The sequence below is a fragment of the Mauremys reevesii genome, linkage group 23 (genome assembly GCF_016161935.1).
Source record: "Mauremys reevesii isolate NIE-2019 linkage group 23, ASM1616193v1, whole genome shotgun sequence".
Taxonomy (NCBI): Eukaryota; Metazoa; Chordata; order Testudines; family Geoemydidae; genus Mauremys; species Mauremys reevesii.
Window position 1 is genome coordinate 1,823,392 of NC_052645.1, and position 18,033 is coordinate 1,841,424.

The 18,033-nt window shown below is 51.2% G+C and overlaps 1 non-coding gene across 1 annotated transcript; it reads right to left on the minus strand.

Moving 5' to 3' along the window:
* Positions 1-14,478: 14,478 nt before the first annotated feature.
* Positions 14,479-14,552, minus strand: TRNAN-AUU. Its single transcript has one exon. It is a non-coding gene; the product is annotated as a tRNA-Asn (tRNA).
* Positions 14,553-18,033: the final 3,481 nt, after the last annotated feature.

Consider the following 18,033-nt stretch of genomic DNA (forward strand, 5'->3'; position numbering starts at 1 on the left):
TTTTAAACGCGCTCTCTGTGCGACTGCACATGGCTAAGCAAAGAGAACAAACCCAAATCCCCCCTGTGCTTTGGGAGCCAGGTTTGCGGTGGGAATCCTGTAGTTCAGATGACTTCACGCCTGGGCATTGTGATTCTTTACCAGTTTCTCTGGCATTGGGGCAGTTTTGTGCTAACAGCTGTGATGGCCGAGTGGTTAAGGCGTTGGAGTCGCAATCCAGTAGGCGGGTTCAAATCCTGCTCACAGGAAAGCCTGTGTTTTAGCAGGTGTCTCACGGGGGCAATACCTCTGTACAACCCCCTGAGACACTCTCAATTCTCTCCCCACCCCAGGTAAATCCTGTTCTGCTCCTTTCATAGAGATCCCTGGGACACCACCTCACACTGTGTCCCTGAGGGGTCGGGCAAACTCTCAGCATCTGAAGCCTCTGCCACTCACCTGGTGCTCCATAGATCAGCCATAGCCCTGGTTCTGCTCCTCTCTCTAGAGTGTGACAGGAGCCAAGTCAGCGACTCCATGGGAGCTACGGGGCTGCAGAACCAACAGAGGAAAAATAGGTGCTCAGCGCCCACTGGCAGCCAGCTCCCCCCCCCCCCACTACAGGCCTTGGAGACAAGCTCCTCCTCTTCCCCTTCAGCACCTCCCACCTGCCAGTGATCAGCTGTTCAGTGGGGTGCAGGAGGCACTGGGCGGGGAGAGGAAGAGGTGGGGGAGGGAGAGGAATGGGGCAGGAAGGTGCAGGGTGGGAAGAGATGGGACAGGGGTGGGGGCTTGGAGGAAGGGGTGGGGTGGGGTGGGGGCAGGGCCTGGGGTGGAAAGTGGGGGCTTTGTCACAGACCCCTCTAGGGCCGGCCCTGAAGGGAAGCACCGACTATCACAGTGACAATAAAACTGACCAGCATTGCGGGGGAGGCTGAGGGAGATCCGCACTCACCTGCAGGGCCGTACTTAGGATTTATGGTGCCCTAGGTGAGATTATTAAACTGGTGCCCCTGTGCCTGTTCTGCTCTTAGCAACACAAATATAAGCATACAGTATTGGAAAACTTGCCACATTCACGGTATTAAAACCAGTTTAACTTAACGAAGCACACTGTAATGCTGATGCACTAGCACTAAAGAAGTAGCACTATAGAAAAAATTCTGATTTGACAGAATGATGAAAATAATATATTTTTTTTAATTTGTCAGAATGTTATTGGAAATTTTATATGAAGAGGTATTGAAACAAAGATTTGTTTTTAATTAAAAGCAATCTTTCTGGCTTTTTTGGCTGCAAAATCAGTTTAATAAGCTGGGTTTCCAAACAGTGGGAAAATATAACCCTAGTTTTACTGCTAGGTAAAGCACAAAGTGACCAAAATGAAGTCAGCACAGAATCATCTCATCTAGATTAAGGTCGCACAGAAATGTTACAGAAGTCCTATTGTGCCTTATTTTTGTTTGGAAAGACATTAGCAATAGCAGCACATTCACATGATAAAATACATGATAAATCACTGCCTCTAAAGTTCCATCAAAAACTGACATTTTCACAGCTCTAGCATGATCTGCTGCACAGATTCTTCACAAGGAAGTGTCCGTGGCCTTTTTAACTCATATTAACTATGTAATTACTTTATGAAAGTTGGAGAAAATATTGTGAAAACGTAAAACATTGGCTGCCCAACTTCTGGGCTGGCAAAAGCTATACTGACTCACAGGGGAAAAAAAGCAGGAGAATCTTAGTACAACATATGGTCAGTCTATACCAGGGGTCGGCAACCTTTCAGAAGTGGTGTGCCAAGTTCACTGTAATTTAAGGTTTCTCATGCCAGTAATACATTTTAACGTTTGTAGAAGGTCTCTCTCTATCTCTATATTATATAAATAAACTATTGTTATTATCTGAGGTCCTACTCAGGCCACTGCCAGCTGAGTAAATGGAACCCTAGACCGGGTGCAGGCTGAGCGGGGCTGGTGGCTGGAACCCTAGACAAGGATCCCAGGCCCTGCTCAGTCCACTGCTGGTCTGGGGTTCTGACCACCAACTCCTGCCAGCCAGGATCCCAGCCGCCAACCCCCCTCAGCCCGCTACCAGCCTGGGATTCTGCTCACCCAGGCTGGCAGGAGGCAGAGTGGGTCCGGCGGCTGGGTTCCTGACTGGCAAGGGGCCGGCAGCTGGAACCCCGGAGTAGCAGTAGGCTGAGTGCTGCCGGCACCCCAGACTGGCAGCAGACTGAGCCACTCAACCCTCCACCGGCCCTGCTCAGCCCGCCACCAGCCCACTCAGCCCGCTGCTGGCTGAGTGAATGGAACCCCAGGCTGACAGCAGGTTGAGCGGTTCAGCCGGCCTGCTCAGCCCGCTGCCAGCCTGGGGTTCCTTGGGGGGTCCCCAGGCCAGCAGCAGGTGCTGAGTGGGGCCGACGGCCAGTATCCCAGCTGGCAATAGGGCAGCAGCCGGAACCCCAGAGCAGTGATGGGCTGAGCCGCTCAGCCTGCCGCTGCGTACCATCAAAAATCAGCTCACCTGCCACCTTTGGCGCGTGTGCCATAGGTTGCCGACCCCTGCTCTATACACCAGTAAGAAGATGAGCATAATACAGTTGTTGGAGGGCTCTTATCCGGAGTAACAGGCTATAGGAAAGTCAGTCGACATTTTTTGTTTCTCTGATGAAAACTGGCCCACTCCCTGCCCCAAACCAAACCTGTCACTAATAATTATCAACAACAACTTAATTTTCTGTTTTTGGCTAAGATATTGAAATTGGATTCAGGATTGTTAGCAAGAATTTTTGGCAAACAAAGTTGTTAAATGACAATCTAAATGGCAACACAGTACTGCTTTCATGCTTGGCTCACCCCCAGCCTGCTGGTCCAACAGCTGCAGTAGTAGACCCCAAAATCCACCTCTTGGGGTGCAGAATAGCAACAGCAGCAGCAAACCCTCAGGTCCAATCACACGCCAATGGGCACCACCACCAGCCTTACGGACCATGGTGAAGTTAGCCCAGCATCTGATCTCAGGGACAGGTCACCCATGGAGCCACAGCAGCTCATCCTGCCCTGTGCAGCTCCCCCCCGGATGAGATGGATCGGTGGCAGCTGCCAGCCCGGGGGGAGGCGCTCCCCAGCTAGGGTGACCAGATCCAGATGTCCTGATTTTATAGGGCCAGTCCCGATATTTGGGGCTTTGTCTTATATAGGTGTTGAGTCTGAACTCTTTATGAACTGAAACTTAACTCAGACTACATGTCTCTGTCTGAAACTTTTAATCAAAAGTTTTGACCTGCGAACTACTCATGACCCTTCCCCTCCCAATAAGTAGCCATAAGTAGTCATCTCCTCTTATGTCTTCTCCAATTTACATTTTAACCTGTTTTATCCTGTAGAATCTTGATTGATTATGCATGACCATTATGATCTGTTAATCACTTTGTTTACTTCTGTGTATAAATATTGATGCTCACCCCTAATAAACTTGCCACACTTACTCCGAAGCTTTTCTGTAAGCTAAGGATGGTGTGAGCCCGTTGATCAACGAATTGTCTGGTCTCTGACAGATTTGTGAGCCCATACCAACTCCGCACAAACTCGGGTGCTGGAGAGGTGAGTAAGGACTTGCTTTTTACCTAACAATTTGGGGGCTCGTCCGGGATTCCTTCTGGTGCGGTGCCTCTGTCCAGTGGTCAGACCACTCACATACGAATTGGCAGGCGCCACGGGAGATTTCTCCCAGCCAATTCAATATTGAGGGGTCGTGTACTGGACAGCAGGATAAACGCCAGTTGGAGGGCTCCTGTCAGACACCATGGGTCAAGGGACTAGCGTGCCTCTTGAGAGTCCGCTGGGGATTGTAAATAAGTTATGGAATGAAGGGAAACTCCCAGTACAGACAGGAATGTCTAGGAGGAAGTTGTACACACTGTGTGTAAGGAATTGGACTGGGTATACCGCGGTATTGGCCGACCCGGAGATGAGGTGGCCTTCGTATGGCTCTTTCGAACAGGCTGCCTTAAGAGGAGTAAGGAGCCAGATCGAAAAAGACCATCCGGGACAGTTATGTTACTGGTTTTGTTGGGACACAGCAGCAGAGCTGTGGAAATCTTTAAAAATTATGGCAGTCAGGTATTCTTCCGAGAGTGAACCTCCATGTTATTTCGATGAAGGGTGTAAACCACGGCGTGTTTTAACTTGTCAGTTGGTCCCCACTGCACCTGCCCCTATTCCTCCGCAAGGGGACTCTCTCCAGAGTGCAGAGGGGAATCTGCAGGACTCCAGATTGGAATCTCTGCAGAGGGATAAGGAGGAAATGGAGGGGCACACCTCGGGAGGAGTTTTGCATGGGAGAAAGGGAAAGTAGTAAAAAGAAAGAAAAAAGGAAGAATATAAGTTGATGGCTTTAGCTTTTTGCGGTGGTATTCGAGGCAGAAGCCATGGCCGTGACAGGGGATTTCAGGGTGCTCGGGGAAGAGGGTCCTGGCAACCCCAGCCATCAGGAAATTGTTTTCAGTGCGGACAACCCGGTCACTTTAAACGTGAATGCCCCTGGGGACGCCCAGAGGGTCCGGTCGCATCCGCAGATACTTACACCACCCCTGCACCACCAGCCCAGCCCGTTCCTCAGGTCTGGATCAACTACAGGCAACAGCAGCAGCTGCAGCGAACTCAGCCTTCTCAATGACGGTACCCCGGGGGCGAAGGCAAACAATGTGATGGTCTTATTTCCTTAATGTCTTTAGCCGGCTCTTTCCTCACTTTCTCCCCTCCCAGCAAAGAGCCTCATCTAACCCTTTCAGTCCAGGGACTGCCTGTCTGTTTCCTCATTGATACTGGAGCTACTTTCTCTCTTTTAAATCATGCCCCCTCTCCCTGGCTATCCTCTGAGGTTAAAACTGCAACTGGGGTGGAAGGCAACCCACAGTCTCTGGGACTCACTTTACCTCTAAATGTTATTTATGCTGATAAATGTTTTTCTCACCGTTTTCTTTTTTCCCCAGCTTGTCCGATCCCTTTGATGGGCTGGGATTTACTCTGTAAGCTTGAGGCTACTTTAACCTGCACTCCTGAAGGGGTAGGATTATTGGTGACAGTGTTAGGAGATTCGGCCCCAGCTCAGGGTAATTGGGAACCCCCCCCCCCTCTCCCCTGACCTCACTGACTTGCCTTTAACCCTCTGGGGAATTTCTGACACTGATGTTGGCCTGCTCCTTTCGGCAGAGCCAGTAAGGATTCAAGTAAAGCCCTCCTTAGCCCCCCCGTCAGTCCCCCAATACCCCCTGTCGCTGGAAGCCCGGGAGGGCATCCGCCCCATTGTCGAGGGATTCATTGCACAAAAGCTAGTCCGCCCTCAGCGCACTCCCTGTAATACCCCTATACTGCCTGTCAAAAAGCCTCCTAAAAAGGACGGAGACCCTATTCGTTGGCGCTTTGTACAGGATCTACGGGTTATTAATCAGTATGTGGTCCCTCTTCATGCAGTAGTTCCTGATCCAGCTACTATCATCAGCCAAATCCCCTGGGATGCTGAGTGGTTCACTGTTATTGACTTAAAATCAGCCTTTTTCAGCATTCCTGTACACCCAGACTCTCAATATCTCTTTGGTTTCACCTGGGAGGGACAAAGTTATGTCGGGCAACGACTTCCTCAAGACTACAGAGACAGCCCCACGATTTTCAGCCAATGCCTCCGCCACGACTTGGAAGGCTTCACCAGTCTGCAGGGATCCACGTTAGTCCTATACGTAGATGACATCCTACTAGGTAACCGCAAAGAAGCCGCCCTCCGCATCGATGGTAAGGCACTTTTATTATACCTACACACCAGAGGCCACAAGGTAGACCCTAACAAGATTCAGTGGGTCTCACAGAAGGTTCGATATCTGGGCTTCCTGTTAACCCCAGAGGGGAGACAAATGGACCCAGTCCGCATAAAGACTATCCAAAACTGCCCTCTGCCAAACACCAAGAAACAACTTCGAGGTTTCTTAGGATTAATTGGCTTCTGTCGCCCTTGGTTGCCATCCTGCGGGGAGTTGAGCAAACCGCTCCACCGACTCACTGCTAACCTTGCTCCTGACCCTTTGCAGTGGTCCCCAGACACGATCCAAGCCTTTCAGTTACTCAAGGACAGTGTGGCCTCCTCCATGTCTCTCCGCCCCCCCCAATTACAGCAAACCCTTTCACCTTTTTGTCCACAAGAGGGGCGGAATTGCTAGTGGCGTCCTTACCCAGCTGAGCGGGCCCCACCATTTCCCGCTTGCTTTTTACTCCCAGCAGATCGACCCTGTCGCTCAGGGAACCCCATCCTGCACCTGGACTCTGGCAGCAGCTGCCCTGCTGATCACAAAGGCAAAGAGCCTGACCCTGGGTCATTTTACCACGGTCTGGACCTCTCATGCCTTGTCAGCCCTTCTGCGTAGGGGCACGACCCAAGTCTTTTTGTCCCATCGTCAGCAGCAGCTAGAGGCCGAACTCCTAGAAGACACTAACCTAATTTTTGAAAGGTGTGGGCCCCTTAATCCAGCTACCTTGCTTCCTGACCTGCCAGTCCTCCAGGAACAGCACGACTGTGTGGAAGTAGTTCATAGCATCTTACAGATAAGGAACAACCTGTTTGACGTGCCACTGGACAACCCTGATTGCATCCTCTTCTCGGACGGAAGCTCCTTCTATGTTGATGGCAAGCGTTTCACCGGTTATGCAGTCACCTCTGAATGGGACATTCAAGAGGCCGCCTCACTGCCAGGCAACTGGGGAGCCCAAGCCGCCGAACTCTACGCCCTGGCCCGAGCTTGCCAGTTGGCCGCTGGTAAGACCGTTACCATTTTTACTGATAGCAAGTATGCTTTTACCCCGTACCAGTACCCACTGCTGAACTACAGTCGTGGGAGAGCCTCGGAGCCACTCTGGTCAAAGGGACCTGGCTTATGCCGGATGGCCGAGCCTGCCTCCCTCGCTCCACATACCCCGTGGCAGTTCGCTGGCACCATGATAAGGGGGGTCACTACGGCACGCACGCCCTTGTGGACACCATCGCTCGCTTTTGGTATGCTCCAGGCATTCAACCCTACTGCCTGTCAATAGTGAAAGCATGCAGCACATGTCAGCGTAATAAACCTGCTCCGCCTCTTAACAAAATTAAGGGTAAAAGACCTCCGCCTGCTGCTCCATTTCAACATCTTCAAATTGACTTTGCAAATATGCCAAAGGCTTTTGGAAAAAAGCACCTCCTTGTTTTGGTTTGCCCTCTGACTTCATGGGTCGAAGCTTTTCCTACTGCTAATTGTACTGCTGCCACAGTGGCGAAGATCCTCCTTAGAGACATTGTACCCCGTTTTGGCATCCCTCTCATACTTGATTCAGATCGCAGACCCCACTTTACTGGTAATGTCCTTGGCTGTTTAGAACAAGGACTGGGCATTTCACACTCCTTTCATACACCCTACCACCCCCAGTCTAGCGGGAAAGTTGAGCGTATGAATAGGGAGCTTAAGCTTACATTGGCTAAATACTGTCAGGAAACAGGGTTAAAGTGGCCTCAGGTACTTCCCTTGGTCCTGTTTCACCTTTGTACTCACCCAACCCGTGTATTGGGATTATCCCCCTTTGAACTGCTCTATGGACACCCCCCTTTCAAAGGCGGGGCGCTACCACGTGCTGATGTTTCACTATTGGGAGGGGATCATATGACCGCGTGCCAGTTTCTCTCCCTACAGGCTCGCCTCCGTACCCTTTGGAAAGCCTCGCAGTTTTCCCAGACCGTGCCACTAGAAGAACAGATCCACCCGTTCCAACCAGGGGACTTGTCTGGGCCAAAAAGTTCGTTCGTGGCGACGCCCTCCAGCCGAGGTTTACTGGACCCCACCAGGTTCTTTTAACAACCCAGACTGCAGTGTTCCTGGAGGGAGCACCTGGATTTGGGAAAATGTCCCAGCTGCGCCAGTTAGCTTTGCAAAACCGAATGGCTTTAGACATAATGTTAGCAGCCCAAGGAGGAACTTGCGCCTTCATAAATGAAGAATGCTGTGTTTTTGTAAACGACACCTACCCTGACACTTTTCAACGTACCAAACATCTAAGGGAAATGGCTAAGAACTACTCCTCTGGCCAGCCACCTTATGATTGGTGGGGAGCCTTATGGAATTGGCTGCCTGGATTTGGGTGGGTTAAAAAACTCTTGGTGGGTATTGTTGGGGCCATAGTAATCCTTATAATACTGTGTTGCTGTATTCAGTGTGTTCCCTCCCTCATAAACTCATGTGGGTCAGTTTATTCTTTTTCTACTTCAGCCAAAGGCCTTACTCTCTTCGAGTTGGCCCAGGCTGAAATTGCCAAGCGGCCCTTGGCTCCTTAAAATGGGGTGTAGCTGTTGGTAAATAGTTATCCCAATAGCTACAAATGGAGGAATGTTGAGTCTGAACTCATAGAATCATAGAATCATAGAATTCAAGATCAGAAGGGACCATTATGATCATCTAGTCTGACCTCCTGCAAGATGCAGGCCACATAAGCCGATCCACCCACTCCTTAGCAAGTGACCCCTGCCCCATGCTTCGGAGGAAGGCGAAAAACCTCCAGGGCCATTGCCAATCTTCCCTGGAGGAAAATTCCTTCCCGACCCCAAATATGGCGGTCAGCTGAACCCCGAGCATGCGGGCAAGACTCTCCAGCCAACCCTCTGGAAAAGGTTATATCATACCAGGCACATAATTGACCTATTGACTAAGCCCGTTATCCTATCATACCATCCCCTCCATAAACTTATCTAGCTTAATCTTAAAGTCATGGAGGTCCTTCGCCCCCACTGTTTCCCTCGGTAGACTGTTCCAGTATTGCACTCCCCTGATGGTTAGAAACCTTCGTCTAATTTCAAGCCTGAATTTCCTGACTGACAGTTTATATCCGTTCGTCCTCGTGTCCACATTAGCACTGAGCTGAAATAATTCTTCTCCTTCCCTGGTATTTATCCCTCTGATATATTTAAAGAGTGTAATCATATCTCCTCTCATCCTTCTTTTGGTTAAGGAAAACAAACCGAGCTCCTCAAGTCTCCTTTCATACGAAAGGCCTTCCATTCCTCGGATCATTCTAGTGGCCCTTCTTTGTACCTGTTCTAGTTTGAATTCATCCTTCTTAAACATGGGAGACCAAAACTGCACACAATACTCCAAATGAGGTCTCACCAACGCCTTATATAACGGGACTAGCACCTCCTTATCCCTACTAGAAATACCTCGCCTAATGCAACCCAAGACCGCATTAGCTTTTTTAACGACCACATCACATTGCCTACTCATAGTCATCTTGCGATCAACCAGGACTCCTAGGTCCTTCTCCTCCTCCGTTACTTCCAACTGGTGCGTCCCCAGCTTATAACTAAAGTTCTTGTTAGACATCCCTAAATGCATAACCTTACACTTCTCACTATTGAATTTCATCCTGTTACTAATACTCGTTTACAAGGTCATCTAAATCTCCCTGGAGAATATCCCGATCCTCTTCCGAATTGACAATACCCCCCAACTTGGTGTCATCCGCAAACTTTATCAGCCCACTCCTACTCTTGGTTCCCAGGTCAGCAATAAATAGATTGAATAAAATCGGACCCAAAACCGAGCCTTGAGGAACTCCACTGGTAACCCCCCTCCAACCGGACAGTTCCCCCTTCAATACTACCCTCTGCAGTCTCCCCTTTAACCAGCTCCTTATCCACCTCTGGATTTTCATTTCGATCCCCATCTTTTCCAATTTAACTCTTTATGAACTGAAACTTAACTCAGACTACATGTCTCTGTCTGAAACTTTTAATCAAAAGTTTTGACCTGCGAACTACTCATGACCCTTCCCCTCCCAATAAGTAGCCATAAGTAGTCATCTCCTCTTATGTCTTCTCCAGTTTACATTTTAACCTGTTTTATCCTGTAGAATCTTGATTGATTATGCATGACCATTATGATCTGTTAATCACTTTGTTTACTTCTGTGTATAAATATTGATGCTCACCCCTAATAAACTTGCCACACTTACTCCGAAGCTTTTCTGTAAGCTAAGGATGGTGTGAGCCCGTTGATCAATGAATTGTCTGGTCTCTGACAGATTTGTGAGCCCCATACCAACTCCGCACAAACTCGGGTGCTGGAGAGGTGAGTAAGGACTTGCTTTTTACCTAACATAGGCACCAATTACCCCCACCTAGAGTGACCAGACAGCAAGTGTGAAAAATCAGGACAGGGGGTGGGGGTGGGGGTAAAAGGAGCCTATATAAGAAAAAGACCCCAAAATTGGGACTGGCCCTATAAAATAGGGATATCTGCTCACCCTACCCCAACCCCCTGTCCTGATTTTTCACACATCTGGCTAACCCCAGCCCAGCCCCGTGTGACATTCCAATCCTGGCTCACTGCCCAGGAAGTGAGTTACTTTCACTGTCATTCCTCAGCAGGCAGCCAGTAAGCCTCCTCCCCCACACCTACCCCCCAGCACCTCACCCAACCCAGCCCTGACGGAGGGGAGGGAGGAGAGAGAGAGGGATGCTCCTGAGGAGGAGGGAGAAAGGAGGGGGTGCTCCATGGGGCAGGGGGGGAGAAGAATGGATGTTATGGGGGACAACAAAGGATACTGGTTCCAGAGCTGCAGAGCCTGCCTCACCTCACCTCAGCCGGGGGGAAAGAGTCACACTCACAGGTGAGCTCCTTCCCCAACCCCTACCCCCTCCCCAACCCAGAGACCCCAGCAGCCAATCCCCTCCCTCAGACTGTGCTGCATTCGTCTCTCTCTAGGACCCAGCAGCCCTGCTCTTACATGCTCCACTGCTTCCCGTCTGTCCAGACTCCCAGCAGAGCTGTGCCCCCAGACCTAGTGGTGCCCTAGGCAGCTGCCTATGGGTAAGGACGGCCCTGGAGACATGAGAGAGAGAGATCAGGCTAGAGCAGAAAGTGGTTGGGGGGGGGTGAAGGGTTTGAAATGCAAGGAGAAGAAAAATCTTTCTCCTGCTCCCTCTCATCAGAGCATCTAAAAACCAGATGAGAGATACCTCTCCCCCACTGCAACATCAACTCTGGTGGGCTCGGGCTGAGGAAGGAACTTCTCTCCCCAGCAGCTCCAGCACGCCTGGGCTGGGCCATGGACACCTCCCCGCACAGATCTGGTGTGCCTGGCCTGGGACAGGGGAGGGGCTCCTCTCCTCTCCATTGGGGACATGGCGGGATGAGAGATGTGACAGGGCTTTACGGGAAATCATTATTTGCCTGATTCATGTGCCAGTCCTAGTCCTTGCTGACCCAAACGAACGGTTTATCCTGCATGCTGATGCCAGTTTGGAGGGTCTGGGAGCACTCGCCTACCAGGAAGTGGAAGGTAAATGTAAATCTGTGGCCTTTGCCAGCTGAGGACTGTCTGATAGCGAAACTCGCTATCCCATCCACCAGCTGCAGTTCTTGGCCTTGAAATGGGCCATCACTGAGAAATTTCCAGACTACTTGTCCGGTGCTCAGTTTCAGCTATGGACAGAGAACAATCCACTGACTTCTGTGTTAACAAGGGCTAAGCTGGATGCTACAGGGCAGAGATGGGTGGCTACTTTTGCTAGCCATAACTTCAGCATTCAATACCAATGAGTTGGTATAACAGGGAGTGTGATGTATCAGGACCACCAATTCTTGGCTGGGGGGGAGGGTGTAAGCAGGGTCAGAATGAACTCTACCCTGCCATCTGTTGGTGATGTGATGCAAAGGCATTTAGTTGCTGATGTGCATGGTCACACCCACCCCGCATTGCATGATGGGGGTGCTTGTCCAAATGGTGATTTTGGCTGCTGTGGGATCTCCAAACTCTTTCTTATTAGGGCAAGAGTAATTAAGTGTAGTAATCCTGGTGACATGAATCAAGAACAGTAGAACGGTACTTAGCATTTCTTGATTTCAGAACTCACCCAAATCAACATAAAAATCTTTAGACAAGACACATGGGTTCCAAACAATAGCAAGATAAAAGAGATTGAAAATCAATATTTGTGTTTTGCACCATGGGATTCCTTAGCAATTTCTAAACACATATTTTATGGTTTTTTTCTCTTTAGTTTAAAAATATAATTAATTGTTATTCTTTTTTAAATAATGTGTTATAGCATACACTGAAAATCTTCAATGCAGAAGCAGGAATTTTAGTTATACGTAAACAGGTTGTCTTTGATGGTACTTAAAAGCTAAAGTTGGTAGAAATATACCGCTGCATAAGAACCTGGTAGAAAAGTTTTGCTGGAAGAGTTAGCAGAGCGAGATTGTTAGTCACAGGTCAGTGGGTGGGATTATGGAAATACTGGACTCTTGGACGGGAGCAGGGGCAGGGGGCGGGCACATGACTTCTGTGGCACATGCACCACCTCTGCAACTAACGTTTGCTACCTCACTCCCTAACAACACATCTTTTACCTCAGGACTAAAATACACCATGAAAGAGATCTAACGGCATAAGCTTAGGGTGAGCAACTGCAGCATTAACAACAATTTGAAGAGATTCAAAACTGCCTCTGCCTCTGTTTTTCCACACCAGGGACAGCAGAAAGGACATCAGCAGCACCTGTAAGACACCAACAAACATCCAATTCTACCTCCCTCCACGAGCGGCCGTTAGGAACCCATACCCCTAAATGGTGAGTACTTTTCAGGAGAGGGTGACGCTCTCAGGCCTCAAATGCCAGGTACAGTTACTCTGTCCTTGATCCAAAATCAACAGGAAAATACACTGGATTACTCCTGCCCCAATAACAAAGAGACTGGGGATATCGCAGCAGCTGAAATGACCGTTTGGACAAGCACTCCCATCATGCAATCCGGGGTGGGTGTAACCATGCAAATGACATCAGCCCCAAAAGGCCTTGACAACACATCACCAACAGATGGCAGGGGAGACTTCATACTGACCCTGCTTCAACTAGATTGTGGCAAAGATTCCAAAACACTGAACGTTAAAACTCACCAAACGCGGGTCAATCCATCCTCATCGTCGTAACCGCTCATTATATTCCACACCCGAATGTAGCCCTCATATGGACAACATACCCTCCTAACTCAGTATCTGTACGTTAACCTTTTACCTCCCAGTCAGGGCTATTGTAGATTATGTATTCCTTATGCCACCCGATCTTAAACTGAACTTTGCATCCCTTGGGTAAGCTGTACGTTGTTCCCTGAGCACCAGAAACTTCTATGCTGAAACTCTGTACTGTACACTTTTTTTTTCTTTGAACGTCATCTTAATAAAAAGTTGACTTTTGTTCGAGATCCCGGTTCCTGTTCCTTTGCAAGGCGTGTGCGTTTGCTCTGGGTTTTAGTCTGCTAATACAGCGGGGGGGGGGGGGCGATTGAGCCAGACGCGCTTGCCTGCTGCAGACACGGATCCAAGGCTGAACCTCGTCCCCCACAAGCTTGAAAGCTTAACTGAAAACTGTTTAAGAAGTGCTCCCATCTCCGGCACTCAGCTACCCAGCTCCCAATGGGGTCCAAACCCCAAAGAGATCCCTTTTACCCTGTAGAAGCTGTAAAATCCTGTGACCAGGGCAGCTGCCTAGCAGCCTGCGCATCTGCCTGCCAGCACGAGAGCGCGTAAGGCACTAATCCGGATAGTGGCGGCTAGGTGGCAGGGGGAGGGTGTGAAGAAGCAGCAGAGTGGCGCAGCGGGAGTGTGCTGGGCCCATAACCCAGAGGTCAATGGATTGAAACCATCCTCTGCTACGCGTGCGCTTGTTTCTTTTCCCTCTGGGCCTTCAAGCGAGCCAGTGACCAGCAGAGCACCAAGAGCCTAGGCCATGAGGCAAGAGGTGGCTGAGGCGAAGCGGCGGCCTGCCAGGGAGCTCCCTGGCACCTCTGGCTGCCTGGGCTGAAGGCAAGAGGCAGGCCTAGGCGTGGTGAGGGCCTCCTGTCCTGGAATGAGGCTGCAGTGCTTCCTGGTCCCCTTTTCCCACCACCCCGGCAGGCGGCTGCTGCGGGAGAACACAAGGGAGGCTCTGGGGGCGTTAGGCAGCGCTGTGTGTGTGGCTGTCAGGGGAAAGAGCCGAGGCTCCGGACTCGACCTGCCATTGACTCGCGTGGCTCTGCGCGGCCGTCAGCCGGGGCGGGCCAGGCCGCGGACGTGACTCAGGCTTGGGCCGCATGGCCGTGCTTTCCTGACAAGGCATGAGGCAGGCCAAGAGCTTTGCACAGCGTACAGGGAAGTGGGAGGGAGGCGTCTTTGAGCCGGCGTGTCTCCTCCGCTTCTCCCTTGCCGCTTGGGCGGAGGCGGGAAGGGAGCGAAATGTTCCCGGCTGAAAGTTTTTGTGCTCGGCCTTGAGGATTAAGCCTGAGCCTCCGGCACGGCTGCTGGCAGATGGGTTTCTGAATGGCATCCAGCCCGCTCTTTGGACCACCAGCTGAAAGCACTGAGGCCAAGAGGCAGCAAAATGGGACCTTTGAGGCTCCCCCACAGGCCTCGGGGAAGCAAGGAAGCAGCACAGGCTTAGCATCGTCCCTGGGTGGGCTCGAACCACCATCCTTTCGGTTAATAGCTGAACGCGCTGACCCATTGCGCCACAGAGACACGGAGGGGCAAGGCTGTATTGAGCACAAAATCCGGGAATCAGCTCAGGGTACGGTATAGCACATGCATGCAGTGGATAGACAAGCAACAGCAAGGAACTAGACTGGTATGGAGCGAAAGTTCTGTGGGAAGGAACCGAAAGGAGCAACGGGGCTGTGGTACAGCGCTCGCATACACTTTCTTTGGCCTGTTTTGCTGGAAGAGTTAGCAGAGCGAGATTGTTAGTCACAGGTCAGTGGGTGGGTTTATGGAAATACTGGACTCTTGGACGGGAGCGGAGGCAGGGGGGGGCACATGACTTCTGTGGCACATGCACCACCTCTGCAACTAACGATTGCTACCTCACTCCCTAACAACACACCTTTTACCTCAGAACTAAAATATACCGTGAAAGAGATCAAACGGCATAAGCTTAGGGTGAGCAACTGCAGCACTAACAACAATTTGAAGAGATTCAAAACTGCCTCTGCCTCTGCTTTTCCACACCAGGGACAGCAAAAAGGACATCAGCAGCACCTGTAAGACACCAACAAACATCCATTTCTACTTCCCTCCACGAGCAGCCGTTAGGAACCCATACCCCTAAATGGTGAGTATTTTTCAGGAGAGGGTTACGCTCTCAGGCCTCAAATGCCAGGTACAGTTACTCTGTCCTTGATCCAAAATCAACAGGAAAATACACTGGATTACTCCTGCCCCAATAACAAAGAGACTGGGGATATCGCAGCAGCTGAAATGACCGTTTGGACAAGCACTCCCATCATGCAATCCGGGGTGGGTGTAACCATGCAAATGACATCAGCCCCAAAAGGCCTTGACAACACATCACCAACAGATGGCAGGGCAGACTTCATACTGACCCTGCTTCAACTAGATTGTGGCAAAGATTCCAAAACACGAGCGTTAAAACTCACCAAGCGGGTCAATCCATCCCCATCGTCGTAACTGCTCGTTATATTCCACACCCGAACGTAGCCCTCATATGGACAACATACCCTCCTAACTCAGTATCTGTACGTTAACCTTTTACCCCCCAGTCAGGGCTATTGTAGATTATGTATTCCTTATGCCACCCGATCTTAAACTGAATTTTGCATCCCTTGGGTAAGCTGTACGTTGTTCCCTGAGCACCAGAAACTTCTATGCCGAAACTCTGTACTGTACACTTTTTTTTTCTTTGAACGTCATCTTAATAAAAAGTTGACTTTTGTTCGAGATCCCGGCTCCTGTTCCTTTGCAAGGCGTGTGCGTTTGCTCCGGGTTTTAGTCTGCTAATACAGCGGGGGCGATGGAGCCAGACGCGCGTGCCTGCTGCAGACACGGATCCAAGGCTGAACCTTGTCCCCCACAAGCTTGAAAGCTTAACTGAAAACTGTTTAAGAAGTGCTCCCATCTCCGGCACTCAGCTACCCAGCTCCCAATGGGGTCCAAACCCCAAAGAGATCCCTTTTACCCTGTAGAAGCTGTAAAATCCTGTGACCAGGGCAGCTGCCTAGCAGCCTGCGCATCTGCCTGCCAGCACGAGAGCGCGTAAGGCACTAATCCGGATAGTGACGGCTAGGTGGCAGGGGGAGGGTGCGAAGAAGCAGCAGAGTGGCGCAGCGGGAGCATGCTGGGCCCATAACCCAGCGGTCGATGGATCGAAACCATCCTCTGCTACGCGTGCGCTTGTTTCTTTTCCCTCTGGGCCTTCAAGCGAGCCGGTGACCAGCAGAGCACCAAGAGCCTCTTCCATGAGGCAAGAGGTGGCTGAGGCGAAGCGGCCTGCCAGGGAGCTCCCCGGCACCTCTGGCTGCCTGGGCTGAAGGCAAGAGGCAGGCCTAGGCGTGGTGAGGGCCTCCTGTCCTGGAATGAGGCTGCAGTGCTTCCTGGTCCCCTTTTCCCACCCACACTGGCAGGCGGCTGCTGCAGGAGAACACGAGGGAGGCTCTGGGGGCGTTAGGCAGCGCTGTGTGTGTGGCTGTCAGGGGAAAGAGCCGAGGCTCCGGACTCGACCTGCCATTGACTCGCGTGGCTCTGCGCGGCCGTCAGCCGGGGCGGGCCAGGCTGCGGACGTGACTCAGGCTTGGGCCGCATGGCCGTGCTTTCCTGACGAGGCATGAGGCAGGCCAAGAGCTTTGCACAGCGTACAGGGAAGTGGGAGGGAGGCGTCTTTGAGCCGGCGTGTCTCCTCCGCTTCTCCCTTGCCGCTTGGGCGGAGGCGGGAAAGGAGCGAAATGTTCCTGGCTGAAAGTTTTGTGCTCGGCCTTGAGGATTAAGCCTGAGCCTCCGGCACGGCTGCTGGCAGATGGGTTTCTGAATGGCATCCAGCCCGCTCTTTGGACCACCAGCTGAGGGGTTTTTGCCCCACTTTCCCCGGGTGTCCCTGCCTAAAAGTGGCGGCCACCAGAGCCCAAGCAGTAGCCCCACCCCTTCCACTTGAGGCCACGCCCTGCACCACCCCTCCCAAGGCCCCGCTCCTACACTGCCTCATACCCCAAGATCCTTCCTCCCGCTCACTGCTCTCCGTCCCCTCCCCCTCACTCACCCTTACGGTCTTTACAAAGTGGCAAGGCAGAGCCCTCCCATTTTTTAAAGTCCTGGGGTGTTGTCCCCCCCTGTTCCGGCACCCCTGGGGCCCTGCACTTCACACAGCTCTCCCTGATTTCAGCTGTTAGTGAGGGAGCCTCACTGCTAGCGCAGACTGGGCAGTTCCTTGCATGAGAGACACTGTCCCAAAGCAGGACTAATGCTTAGAGCTGGTTATCAGTGACTTCAGATCTGTTGGTCTGCAGAAAGACTCTACATTGAGTTTTAATCAGCTCTGTTATTACACAGGGAAGAACAAAAGAGTCACATGGTGCCTGGAACCCCTAAGAAGAATCCACCCCACCGAGTACAACACTTGTCGCTACCTGCTCTCAGCTCCACTGAGAATGTTTTGGGGTCACTCCTCACCTGTATCAACCTAGGGATTTTGGAGAACCACAATTAACATGTTCTCCAGTGGTGCAATTGGTTAGCGCACAGTACTTATAGGGCAGTGCTGAGAAGAGCTATGTTGAGATTATGAGTTCAAGCCTCACCTAGAGCACTGGTTTTCATTAGCCAAATGGCTTCACCCCGTTATTTGGTCCTGTGGAATGTAGAATTCCAGCCCTGGGGACCCTGAGGCAGGGGAAGAGTCAAAGACACCCGCTTCACTTATTACCTCCTCTCCAGAGCACAGGTCAGAACCTGCAATCCTTTCTGCCCCCCTCCCTCCTGCAGCCCCTGTGCCAGGATCCCTCAAGCAGAGCCTGGAGTCCTGCCTATCCTTGACCCCTGAGCCTGGAGGGAGAGGAGCAAGGAGCCATTGTCAGAGGCTTTCCCTTCCCCCGCCCACTTCCCTGGCTCTTGTCACGCAGACAACAAGCAGCAAAAGACCAGAAATCGGAAGCGCAGACAAAGGGATGTTTACTGGGGTTCGTTTCCAAGCAAGCAGATTTCAAAGCCCTTCACA